A 21,578-nucleotide genomic window follows, 5' to 3' on the forward strand; every position below is an offset into this window, starting at 1 on the left:
AGTGTGTGTGTGTGTGTGTGTGTGTGTGTGTGTGTGTGTGTGTGTGTGTGTGGGCGGGGGTTGGCGGGTGGGGACGGTTTCACCCACGATTCAGTAGTATGAATGTGACTGTTACAACTGTGTTACTTTTTCCCCTAGTGCCACAGTCCTGTAAAGGGAAAAGGTTTAATGATGGAAAGAAATATATTCTAACCATACGCCTCTTTTCCTTCAGGAGACTGTCTGCAAAAATGTTTAACCTTGCGGTTCTCATCAGTTGTGTTTATGGATGGGGTCGCTATCACCGCAGTCAACTAACTACCAGGTTCATAATTCATTACTCCGGTTATCAGAGGCATAATGGATTTTAAGGAACGCACCGAAAGCATTCTGGTTCACTAGGAAGCTGAATTAGAGATCACTGGATTACGAGGTCTCATGTTATCACTGTCTAAAGAAGACTGATACGAAGACAGTGATTCATGAATTTTGGGATCTCGGTAAGACAAAGAAATACTGAGCAGTGACCCACTTATCAAGAGATGTCTATTGACAATGAATCTTGGTAATTCCAGTTAGTTTATATCTTCGCTCTAGAATCTTCTTTGTTCGCAGGTGACGTCAGCAAATGCAACTGCTTTTCACGTTTCCTAAAAATAACATTTACTTATCAGATATATCTAACTAAATACCTAATGATTTACTGCACAAAAAAATGAATAAAATACAATTATCTAGGTCAAATATTTTGGCTCTTACGTTTGCATCACTAAAACATTTGAGAAATAGCACAGACAAAAAAAAAAAAACTAAATCAGTAGGTTACACGGCCTCTGAACACATAAGTTGAAGGGTAGACTTTTTTTTTCGTCATATTTCTCACGACAAATGCACCAAGAAATGAGTGAGATTTTAGCGCCATGTCTTGCACCGAGAAATAGAAAGTGTTCCCAAATGACTGAGTATATGGCAGTGAAATTTCTGGCGCGTTCTTCGAAGAGCACCATGTGGTCTTAATGACCACTTTCTCTTCGGAACTGTACTTACTGCCAGACTCCTACTCAGAAACGGTCGAACTTTCCGCCCGCGATTAAAGTTGTAAACGAATCGTACAGCACTGGCCTGCATTTTTAGACGTGCGCCACCCGACGACTTGCAGATAATTTGCTTATGAATGTAAAAATGATATGACGCGAGCATGACTTTTCGAGGAAATGAATGATTTAATTATTGTTATTTTCCGACGTCGATTTTGTTGAGAAACAATTTGTATGCAGTTTTAATTTCCACGCTATGAAGATGCTTAGCACAAACTTTCATAGGAAGGAAAGAAAAACTTCTCTCCCTGTCGAAAATAGATGAATAGCAATAGATCAGGATATAATAGAACGTGTATAATAAGACCTGGGTAATTCAGAGGTTATCCATTGGTGTCTCATCTACTCCTAGGAATAACCTACTTTTTATTAGATGCCAAATGTTTACTACACCTCTCTCTCTCTCTCTCCTTATGCATTTACTTTACCTGCAGGTGACGACTGACTGATTAGAGAAAATATAGCATATTTGAGGAGCTCATAAACAATAGTTAGAGAAACACCAACCAGGGCTCTTCAAAATAGGAAAAAAGTAAGAGAAAGGGAATGAACAATAATGAAAATTGACAGTACAATATGCAGAGACAAAACTGCGGTAGCTGAGATTCTAAACAGAAATAAGAAAAGTAAAAGTGGCCTAGTCACTGGGAAAAAGAGGTCCACTCTTATACGGTAAATTTTTATTTGTTTTATTGTTTATCACGTACCACGTATCCAAATATGATTTATTATTACTTTTCAGAAGTCTTTCAAAATCTGACGTGATCTTTAATTTCACGCTAACGGTGCAGGAATGAAAAGAATATGTAGCTTAATGCCACTATTAAACTAAATAGGCCTTTCTTGTTAAGGGTTTCAGTATCTAAAGAAGTTATCTTATTAAGGACAAACTGATCCTCCGGATATTTTGCTTTACCATTGCTGAATGTGGTTTTTCCGAATGAAAGTCAGTACCATCGCTGGATCTTTTGCTTTAAGCAAAACTGCTGGACATTGTTGGTTCCTGTTTCTTGATCAAAGTTATTATGATTCAGAGAAAAGTCAGAAAGTTCCTGCCAATTCCCTTAACATTAGCTTTATAGGATAGGGAACTTATCCTTAGTGCCTGATCCCCTTTAGTTAATGTCTAGTGTCTCAAAGAACACCAGGCTCCTAATTCTAGTCTGTTGAGTACCAGGGACCTTTTGCTTTACCAAGAACCTCTGGATTAGTCTCCCTGGCTATATACAATATATTAGATAACCGTGTTCAAACGCTGAACAAAGATTTTCGAAAGCATTGTTATAGCAGTATATTCCTAAAGGATAATTTATTCAGGTTTATCAAGCTAATAATTGTCTCTGTACTTATCTTATTCTTTTCCCCATTACCTATCCATTGCAAGCATTCTATTCTATGTAGCCTTACTGCTCAAATGAATGGCCTTATCGCCTGATTCGCAAAAAATGTAAGTACAATGCAAACTAGAAAGCGCTAAGAGATTGCACGTCTCTTTCGACCCTAAAGGCACACATGTTTATTAATCAGGTCCTGTGGTTGACCAGATACACAAAAAATCTTACGTGAGAGGAGGACAGATAACTTCCGTCGACAAAATTACCAAATTCCAAATTTTATTTATTCATTTAGTTACGACGGCAGCAATCCTTGCAAATGTCACTGAAATCTACCGATAACTTCCTCAAGTATAAGAGATTAGATGCAGGGTATAAATTCACTTGTTTGTTTCGCCACCAGGATGTATCTAAAAAGCTACTGATGTATTTCAATTCAATTCGAGATGGATTCGGGTATCCCTTGGCTTGCTGCTTCAGTCCATCACTGATCGCACCAGAACTTCTGTACATCGTCATCGTGTTTTATTTTCATTTTTAACCTACGTTCTATTTCTGGCACTGTACCATCCACATGATCCACCTCATAATGTGGAAGAGTTACTCTATACGTTTTCGCCATATTTAATTGGATTTCGTTCTCGAGGAGTCCACGGGCACGGGTGAAAAAACCTTACCCGGATGCTCATAGTAGAATGTTTTTGGAAGAAGTCGTCTTTGGAGACATGCAAACGGCGTTTATTACGAAATTTCTTTGAATCTGAAAGGCAGAGATAAGCAAGATATGCATCACATACGGAAAAGGATAGAATATCACGTCAGACGCAGGAGGAAATGGTGACGGCGTTCAGACCACCCTCCACTGCCAAACTGGATTTAGGCATTAAGATCGGCAGGTGTCACCTGAACCTCTTGAACTGAGACACTACGTTTCCGTCCGCACACTATATAAAAAACGGATCAAACCTCGACTGCAAGTTGGCCATTCTTCACTTGCATATCATAAATTTTTATTCATTTTATCCACGACCATTTCATCACTTTTGATCATTAAATGACACTTACGGGCAGCTCTATATGAGCAAGAGTCCGTGCAGACATAACACCAGCTTAATCAAAAACAACAACGACTATAAGTTACGGGCTGCTCTATGAGCAAGAACTCGTGCTGGCATAAAGCCTGCTCAGTTACAAACAAGTGTACTCTGGAAGACATCCTGCAGGTAGATCCAGTAGAGGGAGAGACAACCTCCTGTAGAGTCTGCCTTTATGCCCTGGATATAAAGCGTCCTCATGACCGGACTGAGATGCTATTAAACTGGGACATCGTGGGATCTGGTTCGTGCAATGATAGGCAAAAATGACGTATGAAAGCCAATGGAGTCAGTGAACGAATTTGAATCCGGATATGGAGCGAGAATACCGTTTTCTTTCCTACCTGCATCTGTAAGATATTCCGGAAGGTATTACCAGATTTTAATGAATTTTTTTAGAGGGGTCCTATGAACCAGTGAGACCTCATGAGATTTTGAGATGGGTTCAAAGATTTTTTTTTTTTTCGTTACTACTGACAGTACAGATTTGATATTTTTCTTCAGCCTCAACAAAGCAAATGCCAAGATCTTGATGAAGATATTCAGCCATGTCTACATAAAGAAAGTTTTCCGGCATGTAAAAATGTCACTTGCATTCGTTGGGTGTTGGCTGCGATATCGGCACCATGCAAATGATGAAGCTTCGCTAATCCCACACCTATTCTTCTTTGCTGGCTAACACTCATTATCATTTCTGTGTCTATATGCACACACTCTATTTAGATTACTGTCTCTCTCTTTCTGCTGATGTTGTCGCATCCTAGAGATGTGTTTACTTTTCAGTAGGAAATAGAAGTTTCTTAAATCAAAGAGCTACGGAAAAAATATCAGCGGTGTATTGCATGCACATTAATCACTTATTTCTGTCTGTATTGGATGCAAGAATAACTACTACTACTGCTATTATTATTATTATTATTATTATTATTATTATTATTATTATTATTATTATTATTATTATTATTATTATTATTATATTATCTAAAGAGACATTCCCCCAGTGCGACGTTTCAGAAGAAAAGGAGGAGTGTCTCTTATTATTGCCCAATTCTTAGCACGTCAAAACGCATTTGGTTTAATGGGCTGCTCAATAATTGCTCTCGATGTAATGTAAAGAAAACATTGTTGTCACTGGAGGTGTTAAGCGGCTTCGCAAAACTTTTTTTTTTTTCATTATTATTATTGGATTTCTCACAGGTGGGTGCACACCTCCTGACAGCTTTCTAAAGATTTTCACTTGAATTTATCGGCAACTTTCAAAGAAAATAATACCGCTCTCAATAACTGGAATTCTCAGAAGCTTTAGAAAACAACGCGAAAATGATTTCATCGAACCAAACGCACCAGATCAAGGCATGAACAGAACCTTCACCGGAATGAAGGTGCCCATGCAAGTAGAAAATGACAGCAGTTTTCAGGCGAATCTATTTTCCTATCAATATTGATTAGAATACTGCGATTTTTTAAGGCAAAAATATACTCCGAAGGACAGAATGTCTCAAGGGTTTTGCAAGCAATACTTCGTCTACAATTATGTATTTTGAAACAGAACTTGACTAAAGACTGATGACATAATGTTAAGATCCTTACCCAGTCATACAGGCGTATTTGTGCGTATGTAGTGTGTATGTGTGTGTGTGTTTGTGTGTGTGTATGTGTGTTTGTGTGTGTATGTGTTTGTGTGTGAACGTACATATCGTCTTGTCGTCTCCATCTTACAGATGCCATGTGGCATATGTTGAGTATGTTCGGCGTAAAAGCTGGTCTTAGACAAGTGGTTGTTGTCTTCAAGGTTAAACTGTTTGACACTTCTCCGGATGGAGAGTCATGAAAGACTTCAAGGAAGAGCAGGAGATGTAGGTGCAAGATCACGGGAAAAGAAAAGGATAAGTGAATAGATTATGGAATAGCTGGGTTAGGAGACAGAACAGAATTAATTGCAGATAGCTGAGAAGCGCTGTAGAAACTGATCATGGTATTTAAAGGCGTTCGTTAAAGGAGAAGATTCAAATTGAATATTATGGTTAAAAGACAATTGTGGAGATAGAGCACTGAATGTTAATATGGATGGTGGAATAATGGCAATGGCTAATTAATGTAGGTATTCGGGAATAAATGTAATGGATACTGTAGGATAAGAGGAGGGATGAATCAATAAGTATGTGAAGCAAGGAAGGTAGCAGGCTCTTTGCAAAAGTTTGGTAGTTAAGCTCTCCTTATGGTTGTGGTTTGGCAGTTAAGCTCTCCTTATGGTTGTGAAATGTAGAAAATGATGAGAACTGAAAGAAAAAAAGGTAGTGATAAAATTCATTTGCATAGAGTAAGTGGAGTATCAAGATATGGTGAGGTCACGTGGGGAAAATGGAAGATGATTCAGGAGTTTTAAGAGAAATGTGGAAAGTGAAACCGAGAAAGAGGTGTCTAGGTGAAATAGAGTGGATGTTGGAGCCGGAGGCTTTAAAAATCTGGAAAGAATGAGAGTGCATGGGTGATAGAGGTGAACAGTGTCAATATGAAATTAATGCACTGCTAACAAGCCTTTTCCACAGGCATACAAAGTAACAGAATCAAGTTTTTTCGCACATGATTGACCTTTCATCCAGCAATTATTGGATGAACGTATAATGACTGACGTTTTGCTTTTTACAATCAGGCCCTTACGAGGAGAAGCATCTTGTCAGTATATGTATATATATATATATATATATATATATATATATATATATATATATATATATATATATATATATATATATATAGATATAGTGTGTGTGTAGGCCTATGTGTGTCCAAGTGTAGTCCAGTGATTAATACACCCACTTCAACACACACAGTGGGTATGATTCTCTAATGATACAGGATGACTGAAGCATATGCCACAAAATCCCATGATGACTGTTGATCTAGGATGAGAACTAAGTGCTGGGTAGTCGATCAACTGCGGTAGTTCATAGTGAGGGTGCCAAGTGGAGAATAGCGAAGGGCATCGCAACTCATACTATGTAACGCCTTATAAAGCCTCAGTCTCCAAAAGGAAGAACGCATATGTATACATATAAGTACACTTCGTTTCTTCAAGGGTGAAGAAGAAGAGAAAGAAGGAAATTATTGTGGTGTTTCATCTATTGTCTCCTGCCGACAGCTGTTCCAGCTAGTTAATCCATGGCTACCATCATAGCTCTAGACTAGATGTGCAATGCTACATAGAGCTAGATGCTTCCATAAAAGCAAAAATTGAAAATTGAAACATATGATCAGTAACAAAAAATGAAAATGAACCAGGAAATGTGACTGGCAGAGATAGGTTGGGGTGATCTGCTGCTGAGCTTCAATAGATATGGGCTTCTTTGGTTCCACTGAGAGTCCCGGAGGAGAGCGCCACAAATTCTCCTTCCGCTGGAAACGGAATATCTCACAAAGCAGGACACAAATGACCTGCCTCGGATAGAACGAATGGAATATAAAATTTAAGCCAAAGGCCAAGCGCTGGACCCTGTGAGGTCATTCAGTGCTGAAAGGGAAATTGAGAATAAAAAGGCTTGAAATGTGTAACAGGAGGAAAACCTTACAGTTGCACTATGAAACAACCGTTAGGAGAGAATGGAAAGGAAGGTGGAAGAAAGAGAATATGAACAGAGGTACCTTAAAAGGAATGCAAGGGGTTACAGCTAGGGGTCACAGGGACGCTGGTAAGAAGCCTAAGTAATAACTACAGTGCACAGCGTGAGGTGCACTGACGCTCCCTAAGGGGCGCCTCAAATGGAGGGTATGGGATGACTGACGCAGACGTTAGCTGAACAGGTGGCTAAGGAGCGGGAGCCATTAAACCAAAATCAGGAGGGACATATGCTTTAGCCATCGAGATTTTATGACTTCAGCTTCACGATGAGGGGAAAGGTTTATTGCTCAGCTTCCCGGAAATATTTACATAATGATAGAAATGGGTGTCTGTAGGAAATTTTAGGGAGAGAAGAGTAGAAAGAAGGTACTGATACGAGACACTTTTTATTTTTATTTTAATAATTTTATTCGAAAGAGGTAAGGGGACAGGTTAGGAGAGAATATTGATAATATTGGATTGATAATCATGCGGATGAGAACAGGCACTAGGTGTTGAATATTTACTGATATCAATTAGGTTACAGAAAAGGAGGGGAAATTGTTTGCATCTTTCAACTTCATTCGCGGAATATAACCAGCCAATGTGAAATAATCAGTAATTTCTATTTCATAACTACTAAGATGCGTATAAATACTCTTAACTTAAACGCCAGATGTTAATTTATACCTTTTTGTTTATATCCATGCATGCACCACACACATGCAGGCATATATATATATATATATATATATATATATATATATATATATATATATATATATATATATATGCATACATACATAGACACACACTATACACACAATATATATATAATAAATATACATATATATATGTCTAAGGATTCTCGTATCATCAGTGAGATAAAGTCCTTTAAGCGCTTTTGATCAATGCCGAGGGGCGTGGGTCTAGGATCCTCAGCCTAAAAAGACTCGCTATGATGACTGAGAAGTTTATAGGCATACGCAACCAGTGTTACAGTGGTAGCTACTGTAACGGAATCTTCCGAATCCCGTATTTTTTATGCGCAAACGCGAAATACTTGCATACCTTCATATGCCTATTTACAGGTGTATTATATACTTGTATACAGGCAACAGAGCAGATACGCATACGTGTGTTATGTTATTCACACATCACAGTACGACATCTTTTCACCATGCCTATCTATTTGCTGTCACCTTTCTTTTCCCACAGTTATCTTGTTCATTTTCAATTAACAATTTTCACTGTCGATGAGAAAACGTTGAAAGCAAGGGAACCATAAATGACTTTTCACATAGCGAGGGAAAGTTGAAAACGTATGCACACACAGGCAATGTGTGAGCACGGAAAATTCATGTATACATACAGATATATATATATATATATATATATATATATATATATATATATATATATATATATATATATATATATATATATATGTATATATAGACGAATGTGTACGCGTGATTGAATATATGCAAGCATGTTCACATTCTCCAGCAAACATGCAAGTGCATACAAGTACTTCATTGACCACCTGTAAAGTTCATTTCACCCTTGAGTGACTGACTACCTGTACTGCAGGTACTCTCAATAAACTTTCATTTAATTTTTTTTTATTATCCATCACAACATCTCTCTTGCATTGCATCAACAGCTTTCATTTTCGACGAGAAAACAGCTGAAAGCGACAGAAGCTATTGACTGAGGTGTGAACTAGAGATAATTGATAAACTAATCGCACTCTTTCTGAGCCGAAATAGGAATTTACGAACCTGCGATCCCACAACTTAAATAGTTTCATTATAAAGGTATTGCCTGACCATTCAAAGGCTTTCATTCTCTTATCACCTTTTCAGTTTGGTCACGAGATGTTTTAGTATCTCGCAAATTAAATTTAACCACTTTCACTGCACGTGACAGTTACTGTGAAGTATGAGGTAAGCGCTGCCTTGCGGTAATGCAATATTATCTCGGTACGCGAGGTGATCTCTTCCAGAATTCTCAGTCAAACATAGTTCGTCGTGCTTAGAGTTGAAAGTACTATGTAAGTTCAGCCAGGTGGGAAAAAAGGCTTCCATGCTTGCTTTTGAAAAGCTTAAATTCAACACGGAAACGTAGCTAACTATAATAGAATATATTTTGAAATGGCGGTTCCTCTCAAAAAAACAGCCTTGATTACTGGTGATTAGGAATAACCCAAATTTTAAGTGGTTATCTCTGTCTGGTACCCGATTACAGATACCAGCAGACAATCTCACACTGAATGCATCATTAACATTTTCAGCAAATAATAACAGGTCGCTTCGGAACAACTGTAAAAGACCACAAGATATTTGTGCATTACATTCAGCAAATGTTACAGTTACAGACGAGATGAAAGTTAAAACTAATCTAACACGAAACAGCGCAACCATAGACATAATCAACTGGTTGAAACTGTAGAGAAATTATTATGCACTCACTCATCATAACCGTTATCATACTCTCTCTCTCTCTCTCTCTCTCTCTCTCTCTCTCACGATATGCTACGTCTGGCGTCTCGCTCAACGCTCGAGTTAAGCGTTCCGTACACTATCCAGCAGAGGAAGGGAACTGCACAGACGCGTTTCCTTAAAAATCCACGTGCCTGTTTAGACCTGCTCCTGCCAAGGTCTATGGGTTAAGGCGCTGTGATTTATGTATAAGGTAAATCATGGCGTACTATATGAAATTAGACTGTATTACCTCATTTATTTAAGAACGAGAGGATAACGACAAGGAAACTTAACATTCACCCACGGGACGGGACTGTGCACTCACCAAAGCGCGGTGAAACCATTCATCAAAGATACCACTTTCTTTCTCAGCAGATCTGAGACTCCAAATTCGTATATTTATACGGGATGTAAGTGTAACCTCTAATGTTTGAGAGGATCTGTATCATTATCATACGTATATCGGCATTTCTGCATCGTTAAAATCATGAGAGTTATTACTGGGATACAGACTTTGCTATATATATTTTTTTAGTACGATGTAGAGTCAAATGATAGGTCTAAAATGACAGTTAATCATATATATATATATATATATATATATATATATATATATATATATGTATATATATGCATATATATATATATATATGTGTATATATGCATATATATATATAATATATATATATATAATACAATGATGGATGAAAAAACTCTAAAAAGTTTTAAAATACTAATTACTACCGCCAAAGTAATGTGTAAATGCTAAATACATTGCTTGGAACTTGAATATTATATACAATAAACAGAGTGCTTGCTAATATTATTTCAGTACTATGCAAACATAAGTTGAATTTATCGTATACCTCTTCTGCAGGATATTTGCAAATTCATCAGGGATGAGTTCTCAAAGAATTCATTGGTCTCTCTCTCTCTCTTTCGGTGTGTGAATTAAACCAAAAGCAGACAGCCCTCTACTGATTCTCATGAGGGAAGTAAGGTACTGAGCTTGAAAAGAATGTCTGACTGGCTTTGCGCTATCTAGACATCAAATATATTTCAGCCAGTGTCTTTGTATGTATGTATGTATGTATGTATGTATGTATGTATGTATGTATGTATGTATGTATGTATATATATATATATATATATATATATATATATATATATATATATATATATATATCAAGCTCTTCTTCTAAAAAAATTCTAATTTCACGAGACAATAATAAAACAAACAAGATTGGACGAACTCCGAGTTTCATAAGAATCTTAGCGAAAATGTCAAATTTCGAGAGAAAATGCCAAATTTCGAGAATTTTAAGTTGATTCGAATTGATTCATGACTGTATGGCGTGATGACCTGGCGCCGGATCCGCTTGGTTAATCATTTTACAGTATCGACAAAATAGAAATCATGGTTGTAGGGATCAACCTCTACAACGGCTCCATCCCGGGGAAGGTCTTGCTCATATACTGGGCACGGTCAGCCTGCTCTCTGCCGCCTACGACCGCCACCCCCTCCAGCAATATTTTCTATTCTTCAGACCCAGAGAGAAAGTGTGTCGTGATGTCCCTATAGTTCCCCTTGTGTAAAAAATATCTAAAATGTTATAACTAAGAATTTCAAGAAAAAGAACGATTGCTTCCTTTCACTGTATCGTGGTGAGAAATGTCTTTTTAATCGTGACATGGAACCCACGGATTCTTTAGCTCAAGTAAGTAATAAAGAGCCATAACTTCGGTCCACTTTGATAGTTTTCTCATTTTCTGAAATAACTGTACAGAATTCAGCTGGAGCAGTCAGTAGAAAGTGGTCAAATACTCTCAAGGGGGTGAAAATGAACAGGCAACTGGACTGGGATACAACCCGCGGATGCTTCCACCGGCCGATTCCGATAACGGGACGCGTCAGAACTTCTCTTCTCTACTTTCACGAAGAAGAGCTTTCTGATATTACTCGTGCACCGAGGCAGCCATTAAGTTTTAAATAGTACCTATTCTTTGCTTTAATCATTCGCACTTTCAAAAATCTATTCCCCTGCTGCAATTTTCTCGCTTTCGCATAGCTTGATAATTAACATGTAATTGGCCCTTTTAACACATCAATGATTCTGTACTCACTTCCATTTTGGTATTTTGTCAGTTCACATCTCGAGTGAAAAATTCAGTCTTTTTCACTTCAGATTCATTTCTGTCATTTATCTACTGTCGTCTGATTATTACACTTCTGAATTTATTATTATTATTATTATTATTATTATTATTATTATTAATTATTATTATTATTATTATTATTATTATTATTATTATTATTATTATTATTATTATTTAAAATTTTGCATGGTAAAACATAAACGGTGATTAATTTATAAGCAAGCTTTCTAACAGTGGTACGTTTTTATCTGTAAAGAAGATAAAACCAAAATAACTGAAAGTACAGTACCATCACGAAGACAATAAAAGGGTGTACTAATCAACACACACGAACACATGCATCTGTGTATAGAAAATCTACTGGCCATTTCATCAGGTACATATGTTTTTTGATAGCCATAATGGCCTCTTAGCCTTTCAATTTCTTCTTCTGTGGCGAGATTCGACTTCACTGGGGCAGCCACTCAGTCCAATATGCTACGGGGTTTAATCTTACCGCGGGTAGAAGAGACGTCTTCATTTATTTCTCGTTTTGCATTCGAGGCTTTTAGTGGTAAACGTATCCAAAAAAAGAGTGACGAAATCGAGAAGTTACGAGGTAACTGATGTTGTTAAAGGTACACGCATAACAATATGAGATGAGAAATATGTGAAAATAGAAGGCAAATGGTATGGCACTAAAGAAGGCATCATAGCAATCAAAGCTGGGACTATTAATCCTCATCTGAGCATTGACGTGAGAGACAGCCGCTTCTGTCCATTGGGAACAAACAGAAAAACAGGCAGTGCCTGTGCTTGCACAAGTCACCTTAAGCTAAACCAACAAATCCTCTTACCAAAAACTGTTGCATTGTGACGTTAACTAGGCCCTGTTGATGAGCAAAATTATCCCTAAAGCCGATATAAGTACAAAGAAGTTCCTCAATGAGCATGCAACAAAGAAGTTTGCACCTAATAATTTGTACAGTTATGTCTTCAATCATCAAAGCACCTCATAACGCACTTCTAGTAAGAGGCTATTGAAGATCCTCAGTGCCCATGACATCAGAAATATGTCAAGGCATACTTTTGAGAAAACTGTCATTAGGAAATGCAAACTGTGGGAGATGTTTAGAAAATAGGCCTAAGCCTTTTGCTTTTAGTATCCAAAACTATTGTTTATGTTACATTTAGACTGCTCTCTCTCTCTCTCTCTCTCTCTCTCTCTCTCTCTCTCTCTCTCTCTCTCTCTCTCTCTCTCTCTCTCTCTCAATTTTGCAGATATTTGAAAAATTGCTTATTTGCTTCTTCGCGCCATGAAAGGCAGGATCGAACCTGTCGATCAATAGGTAAAGCGAAAATGTAAATGCAAAATTTGTTCCTGTTGACTAAGTTGACAAATATCAATAATATGCCCCCAACTTTTCTAGGTTTTAACAGCGGAAATAAAGCAAATAAAACTACGTTATGTCACGTCAGTTCATCTAAAACTTTTTGATTTTTTCAAAAGATTTCAAAACTTTGTTTGACGTTTTCTCGATCACATACAGTCGGTTTTATGGACGTTGAAGATTTACTAGTTAGGATTAAATCCTTTATCAAGATCCTGTATTATTTGAGCTGGTAGAGTGATTTATGGGCGGAAGCCAAGAAAAGGAGGGAAAAGGGGCGGGGCGTACAATAACGGTTCCATCCGTGGCCGTGGTGGTATAGGACTATAGGCGAGACCAGCTTTAGGTCTAAGTGAAAACAAGTAGTACCTGTAATTTGAACAAAAACAAACTTTTGCTAACAAGAGCACCTTCGTGTTACTGATGAATAGACAAGCCATTGTAAGTCTAAGACAAGTCTGTGTCTAAAGGAGGAGGTCGTAAGAACCCGAAATAAACAGGTCACCTCTAAGGTGCTGATTTCTCTCTGGCTTATTGAGATTTTCGTGAGTGTCTGTCATAAAAACTACTGTCGATTTATCTAATTCATTGCTTGACAAAGAGATTTGCAGGTGTGTGTGTTTTCCTCATCACTCAAACTGATCGACTGAAGCACCGATACATTATTCATATCAATAACTCAGCTCTTCGTTGGGAAAGGCTAATGTCAAGAGCATTTTGTCCGGCTCAGGTTAAAGCTCTAATACAAGCGAGCTGATTTTACAGTATTTTATTCATTCAAATTTCGTACAATTATTAAAAGTAGGCTTCTTAATGGTATGCAGAAGAAAAAGTTACCCCATGTAATGCAGAACATCATAAAGATTGTTTCATTGTTACTGTATCAGTTGTGTGACGAGATAACAGTATGATGTTGCTTGATCACTTCGCCACCAGTAATATACAGGTGAAAAGCGCACACAACAAAGACTTACTTTTCCAAAGAAGGTTATGGTAAAACTGACGGGCGTTCCCAAGATTTGAGTGTGGGAGGGGAACAAATTTTTATTATTAGGTTATTTTATATTTACAAACCATTGCTGATACTTGCCATTGGTTTTTTTCTGACAACCGGTTTTAGCTATTCATTTATCTTTGAAGCCGCAACTAAGTAAATTTTACTAATAAGAAGTCATTTCGATAGGAAAACCACAAGACTAAACTGCCAAAAAATATCAAAGAGAAGCTTGAGCATCCAGCATACTCAAAATACAGATATTAAGCATCTTTTCATTTATTTTTGAAGCTTTGTCGTCTCCTTTTTTACTCCCGTGTTCTCTCATCGGAATAAGAGAAATCTGTTGAACTTGTGAGGAACGAATATTATATACTTTAATAAAAATAAAAATAAGATTTCGTATCATAATTCCTGGCGTAAATGAATTATGACAGATAAAAAACAAGAAGAAAATTAAAACACTCAAATTGGAAATGAAAATATTAAAGACAGAAAATAAAATGTGTTCAAATATAGATGAACCGAAAATGATGATTACAGTTAACTATTAAAATAACAATATAAAATTGATAACTGAAAAAATAAATTAAGACTGAGATAGCAAGCTACACCTTAGTACTGCAGCTTCTCTTGAACTTCCAACCGGTAACATAATTATCACCGCGCGAGTAAGATAATACCATAGTCTAATTTCAGAGACCTATGCCAATAGACCAATACAGAAGGTGACATCATAGTTATTATGCAGTAAAGCAAATCGGGTGAATAAGTACAACCATTGAATTTAAATGCATTTGAAATGGTTATCAAAGGCATGAAGTTTTACACAAGGAAGACAAAAACGAATATAGCAAAAAATACAATTTTTGTGAGACAAAGGACATGCTTCAGAGATTTAAAAAAAACGATTATGACTACTCTCTCGTTCAGGAGAAAGCTGGGACCAATTTCGTCGATATACTGTAGCTTTAATTAGCAAAGATCACCGGTCGTGAATGTATATGCACAATACTGCCATAGACCTATGCATTGTATTCAACTAGCACAGTGGTGGGCCTCATCTTAGATATACCAAAAATACTCGTATGTTCGTGGTCTGTGAAACAAGATACAATAAATCCATCAACGCTCAACAGAGATATGGCATTTTACTAAATGCTGGACACAGCATGAAATCACACAAGCATGTCGCGATTTTCCCAGTACTATCCTCCTGCTATCCATGGAAATGGGGTAAAGAAGTAAGAGCTAGTAAGTGCTATTTTACTGTGCAGAGCACCTTGTCATCACATTCACCACCCAGTACCGGAAGTCTTCCTGTCTATATTAATGATGCCAATACGCCTAAATTTCAAGTATCATGCAACACTGATTTACTACAGTACTTTAGTTTGGATTTGGGTAGAAGCTAAACCAGCTACAGCTTTGGCTTCAAACATTTTCATAAATTTTAGGAGGCAGTTTAAAATTTCGTGTGGCTAAACATCCACTTTTAAATGGGTTCCAAGTTTTTAAAATGGTCCCCCCTTTTTTTACACTAACCTAATTAGGTCTCTACTGACTTTTTTCTGTAGATTTGCTGCTTTGATATGTACTTCAAACTTTGTGACATCTGTCGTAACTCTTTAACAGAAATTTTGAGGTTTATCTTTAATGAAATACAGTCGCTGATTGCGTCTCTCTGTCTCCTCTTCAGTTATATAAGAACATTCTTTTCTGTGGACGCTTGCTCTGCAAGTTAATGTAAATGACCTTTTAGGCTGGTTTTATAATAATAATAATAATAATAATAATAATAATAATAATAATAATAATAATAATAATAATAATAATAATAAGATTGGGAAGTTTTTCAAAGGCAAGATGCGGCATCTAATAGATGTAAATCTGGTAGTCAAAGAATATGTTACCGAGTTGTAAAGAACAGTGATTCTTGAATGGTTTTGAAATTTATTTCCCAACCAGAGAGAGAGAGAGAGAGAGAGAGAGAGAGAGAGAGAGAGAGAGAGAGAGAGAGAGAGAGACTTAAACCTCATTGCACTATAATAAATGATCAATAACAGTTGATTACAGGACTGAAGCACCCGACAACGACGCAGTTATTGATGAAAGCTCTTGAAGTAATTGACACATTAACGATGAGTCAGCATCAAGCTGCAAAGCGACGATGTTCCCCTACCCTAACCCGAAACCAGGAGGGTCCGCTCCCACCCACCCCAACAGACCGGCATCAGAGAAGCTTTCGCGCGCTCCTGCCCTAGAAGGCATATATAAACCCTCCCACTTCGGCCAATGCAACATTCGTCCGTCACAGCTTAAGCCGCAATGGAGTCCAGAGTCAGAGTAAGTTTCTTTTCTGCCAACCGTAGATCTCTCGCTTGACTTTAAGTCATCTTCATATCACCACCTTGCTATATCATGTGACAAAATGTGCATTTTTTTTTTTTGCCTTCCTAAAAGGAGTTCATCATCGGTACGGGGAAAATCTCACCATGTGAAATATACAAAATCTTTCGTTTTATTTGCAATAGGTCATTTTGCTGGGATTAGCCATCTTGGCTGGAATTGCCGCAGCTATCCCTATGCCCAGGGCGTATCCCCTGCCCATAGCTTACGCGAGCCCCGTTGCCATTGCTGATGGAGGATATTCTCCTTACAAGGAAGAACTGGGACGTGTCAAAATCCAAGTCTACCGTGGGCCCAACAAGGATAAAATCGGTTACGAATATTTTGCTCCCTGGGGATACTACTTCACTCAGCCTGAAGATTACAAGAAGATAGGATATCACTGAAGTGCGCAGGTAAGCATTGTCTTTTGTTCTGCGACTGTGTGCAGAAAAAAATTCACTGCCAGTCCTCGTTTCAAAGAAATCTGCGAGATGATTTGTGGTGTTCAAGAGTCAAACGAGCGAAGTTTGGATTATATCACGACGCATAAACATACATACCTATCTATTTATCCATCTTATATATATATATATATATATATATATATATATATATATATATAGGCCTACACATATATTGAGGGGTGGTGTAACTGATAAGCGGTACAACTTCGGTATTATTACCGAGGCAGAGCGAATTGGATATAAAATAAAATTTTTAGCTTAATTGTAAATAAAAAAATTTCATGGTGATGTGATAAAAAATTCATATGCATATACTGTATATATATATATATATATATATATATATATATATATATATATATATATATATATATATATATATATATATATATATATATATATATATATATATATATATATATATATATATATATATATATATATATATATATATATATAAACCTGACAAGGAAAAATGAAAGCTGAAAGTGAATATCAGTGGAAACGCTATTCCAAAGATCACAGTTTTATAACATCCATCCTGTAATACGGTAAAAAAAAAATAGAAGCCATATTTAGCACGTGTGTGTTCACGCCAGTTTTGATAGACAATGGTGAGCCCTGAACATTCTGTGTTGGGAGTAGCCTAAGGAAAGGCTTTAACTGTTACATTATTCTCTTGTTTACAAGTTATGTAAGTGAAAAGTTATCTACACAGATGCTTAAATCACAAGAGCCTACAGAAGCAACAGAAATTGTGATACCAGTAAGAACAGAGAGAGAGAGAATTTAACGCCAGCCCGGGAAGCAGGCACCCAATAGCTGCAGCAAGCTCCCCTCCCATTTCCGTGCTCTACACCTACTCTCAGCGGGGAGAGAGAGAGAGAGAGAGAGAGAGAGAAAGCTGGGGTTGTCGAACCAGGCTCAGTCACCTATAGCCACAGGCACTGTTTTCTATTTCCTCTGTAATTTTCAGTTCCCCCCACAAAAAAAGAAAACCCAGTCTAAAACTTTTGCCGATGAAAACGTTATATCAGTTTATTTGGCTTTATCGCTGAGCAGTTATCAGTGTTTCTTCTCAAGTCTTGACTTGGAAAAAAATCAGTGTAGAGAAGTGATAAAAAGAATAATTATAAGTATATAAGCCGCTGCTGACTTGACACTCAGTTTTTCTCATTAGAATACCGCATCACTCATCTGATATCATAAATAAAATGGATTATTCATAAGGTTTGTTGTCCATTATGTATTTGCAGCTATTTCTAATGCTATTTATATCATAAAAGAGCACTTCATAAAGCATATATCTAATTCCTCAATAACGATGCAATGGTTAACGAAAATTTTTGTTCTTTATTTTCAGATTCCATCACAAGCTGCACTGTAGCAGGGGAAAAAGAGTCTGAGCAAAAGCAGTTCAAAATGATCCTCGTATTTCCTCTTGACCCTACGCCCCCCGAAACTCCTGTTTTGCTGCGATGCTGGCGCCCTTTGGAACTGTTCTCATCAAATTCTAGATGATAAATTGCTTTTACGTGTCATCTTCCTAAATAGGCTAAGTTAATATTTGTTAGGCTAAGATACAAGACATGTGTGACTATTTATTGTTATTTCACAAATGCTGTGTGTTGAGTTGCAGGATCTTCTCTTGTTTTTTTTTAACGTTTTGTAATAAAAGGTTTTTAAAAAGCTAAAATATGAGTAGAATTAGCTTACCCACTTTCAGGATTGTAAACATGTGAAACTAAATGTTAGGACATGGAATGTAAGAACAAGATACAAGAAGCGTAGTCTCCAGTTGAATAGCTTGAGTTACTTAATATTGCAGGGTTTTTATTTTTTTTTGGTACAAAATTTTTACAAGGATATCCGAAGAGTTTGTGATATCATGAATCCATGTAAATGCGACGCTGAAAATCAATAACGCAGGTGGGAGTCAAGTCTGATGAAGAGAGCCTTCTAGACTGTGCTTAGCCTCGACGAGGCTTCGCTATTCAACCTTAAAGATCCCGTAAGTGGTGAGTCTACGGGGAACACACTGCAATTTTTACTTTTCGTTATCGTTCGTTATTCATTAAAAAAAGAAAAAAATTTATATATTATATATATATATATATATATATATATATATATATATATATATATATATATATAATTATTATAATTATTTTTTTGGGATGCTGGCGCGGGCAGAAATTCACCTCTTAGTAAATTAGTCCAACAAAATACATCCAGACCACGAACAGACTTCGCCGGCAGAGATAATAGTATAATCAGATTGCAGTACAGCAAATGGATAAGAGAGCGAATAGTCCGGTGCATTTAATCGCATAAACCCTTGCTACTGAGCATGTCTCTGACAGAAATTATGATGTGTAGGCTAAGTTCATGCCATACACAATATCGGGAATGAAAGACAAACGGACTGATGTTCACAGACAGCAAAATTTTTTTCTGATTCTCCACCGTAAGAAGTACAGAAACTGGTAAAATGATCTGAAATTATTATCTTTTAAGTAAAAAGTTGAAAGCTAACGCAAAATTGGATGGAAACAGACCCAGTCTGAATCTGTGGCAAATGCTAGTTTAAAGAAGAGGATGGAAATGGTGAACACAACACAAGTGATAAGAACGTATGTCACAATTGAAGTCTGCGAGACAATCGACTGCTACCCATGGCAGAAGAGAACCTATCGGGGTATCGTGAAACTTTTTCTTGAGTAAATTTTCTTGAAATGACAGATGACCAACGACAACAGGACAGTTTAATTGCCATAGCATTCTCATCGCTCTGCGTGGTGTTAGAATAACCAAAAATGATCGTAGTCCTGTGCGGCCTTACCAAGCCTCCCAGCAGCCTTTCGCATCTTACCGCACTTAGCATAAGATCCCTTGTTGGCATAAACCAGGTGATTCTTAAGTAACCACTGTTGACATCTAGGCCTACTAGATTGGGAACTTACCCAAGTTAAGTTGGCGGTCATTATGCCGTCATATACTCAAAATTGCGTTGAATTAATACCGAAGGGCCAGTGCATAAACAAATAAAGAAGTGATCGGGAATACTTACGAGATTTCAATTTGTGGCAGCGCTTTTCATTAAGGTCCTTTTAACGGTAATATCGGACACTTCACCATAGTATAACGCTGTGGTTGAACAAACTGTTTGAGTTCAGGGAAGGTTCTTCTGTAGCTCCCTCAGCAAACTTAACTTCAACAAGAGGTTACCCTCAGAACACTTAACTTCAACAAGAGGTTACCCTCAGAACACTTAACTTCAACAAGAGGTTACTTTTCGAACTAAAGTAACGACACAGTCTTCCAACTCCAACAAAGATTCAACTAAGTGGTTAGCAGAAGGAAAGATGAAGGACTGAGGTTTGTGGAGTGTTGAGTAGAGATGGTTGCCTACAAGGAAATGAAGGCAATAAAGGATTGGACTTAAGAGACCCTAAAATTCCTGCCAAATTTGGGGGAATATTAGCACAGTCGAAAATTGTTAGCCTACGAAAAGTACACGGTAGAAGGGGTTGAGTCAACCGTTAAGGGACAAATTAGAGAATGAAGTCATCTAAAAAAGTAAATCACGTAAAAATCAATTAATATTAATTAAAGTACTGTAGAAAAGGTGGCAACTACACTTGGGGTAGGAGGAAGGAAGGAAAGGTCGGCCGTGGGGGATGTAAAAGGCATATTATTGATATACTTGTTTACAGCGAATTCTTGCTGTACCCATATACTGGTCAGGGAATAGTCTCCAGCGTTCAGAATTGAAGTACTAAATAACTAAAGTAACTGTTACTGGAGAAAATAAATATTTGGTAACAAGTGAAGCCAATGTCAGACAAAAGAAAGGATACTGCAAGGAGTGTAAAAGAAACTTAAAGGAATTAGTGGAATTTAAACTTTGTGACCATCGACGATCCTTGGGTCTCTCACATCTGGAACAGACTCCGTGGTTATACGGTAAGACTTTAATCCTTCGTTTTGGGGGTAGGCTATTGTAAGTTGGCATGAGATTCAAAATAAAATAAGTTAACATTGCCATGGCAAGGGTTGATGTGTTTGTCCATGTTATTCACTAGCCACACAGTTGAAGATTAGGCTTAGTTTACCCTAGGCTGGAGTAAGCTAAATGGAGTTGATGAAAACTTTATTTCGTGTAAAACATTATCATACATTATATTTTTTGTTAAAGATTACTTTCATATTACTTTTAACTTCGTAAATAATTTCACATGTAAATTATAGTTTTTCCGAAAAATTTTTGCATAAAACAACCTAGCCTAGACGAATTTGACTTCATCTCAGGAATAGGTCTAGGTGGTTAACCTAACCAAATATAACTATCCCAAGTCTAATAATCGGTGTTATGATAACCATAGTCATAGATAGGGATGCAATCAAACCAAATTCTTCTCAACATAAACCTGCTAGGCCACGCCATTTGTTACCTAACCTAACCTAGGTTGGCATAAATCATGAAGAAACGCTATTTACTTAATCAGGATGAAATGCTATTTACTTGAATCATGAAGAAACGCTGTTTAATTGCCAAAGTTGACCGTCTTCCCTCATTGTTGGACTTGGGTGGGTGTGTAATAAATTAGGTCT

At 37.1% G+C, this 21,578-nt stretch overlaps 1 protein-coding gene across 1 annotated transcript in view; it reads right to left on the reverse strand.

Moving 5' to 3' along the window:
- LOC136843405 (mitochondrial S-adenosylmethionine carrier protein) overlaps nt 1-20,308 on the reverse strand; it is a 36,621-nt gene extending 16,313 nt beyond the window's left edge. The window contains exon 1 of the mRNA XM_067111774.1: nt 20,035-20,308. The gene's annotated coding sequence lies outside the window, so the exon portion shown is untranslated. The remainder of the gene's footprint in view (nt 1-20,034) is intronic.
- Between the last annotated feature and the right edge of the window lie 1,270 nt (nt 20,309-21,578).

Source organism: Macrobrachium rosenbergii, chromosome 11 (genome assembly GCF_040412425.1).
Source record: "Macrobrachium rosenbergii isolate ZJJX-2024 chromosome 11, ASM4041242v1, whole genome shotgun sequence".
Classification (NCBI taxonomy): Eukaryota; Metazoa; Arthropoda; class Malacostraca; order Decapoda; family Palaemonidae; genus Macrobrachium; species Macrobrachium rosenbergii.